Genomic DNA, 723 nt, shown 5'->3' with positions numbered 1-723 from the left:
TGCTTCTATGCCAAGCGAAAATCAAAATGGCCAGAAGTTATGGAGAGTTTACTATTGCGGTAGGGTGTGGGAGGCATTAAACCATTATTGAAAGCTGACGTTGCTCGCTTAATGCAAAGGCCCTTAGTTAAAGGACGACTCAGCAAAAGTGTGCTGAGGGGAGAAAAAAGATAATGGTCAGCCCCAGACGTTAAATAAAAATAGTAGTGAAATTATAAAATAGAAAGAATTACAAGTACTTACGTCTGCACACATATAAAAACTCCTATATGTACAAAGCGCAAGCATTCTAATGAATATATATATATATATATATATATATATATATATATATATATATATATATATATAATTGAATATCAATATATGTGATATACACAAGAAATAAGTACATACATATATACACACACACGCACACACACATATATATATATATATATATATATATATATATATATATATACACGCAGGCAAATACTTGTACATACACATATACACATATGCAACGCCAATGCTTCAATGCTACCGCGCTATTTTTAATTGTTCAAGTTAAATTCAAATTTTCCGATATTTTTGTTAATGTAAGTGTCAGGTTAAAGCACGGAATAGTTTTAAAACATCCTCCTTTCCATAGATTTAGAATGCGTTTCTAAATAAAACTGTTATTATTTCATCGCGACAAGAGAAATGTGTGAAGATCAAATACCCTTCTACAGACAAAAG

This window comes from Euprymna scolopes, chromosome 15 (genome assembly GCF_053919585.1).
Source record: "Euprymna scolopes isolate OS-2025 chromosome 15, ASM5391958v1, whole genome shotgun sequence".
In the NCBI taxonomy this organism is placed as follows: Eukaryota; Metazoa; Mollusca; class Cephalopoda; order Sepiida; family Sepiolidae; genus Euprymna; species Euprymna scolopes.
The sequence above is the reverse complement of the archived record's forward strand: the minus strand, read 5'-3'. Positions refer to the sequence as shown.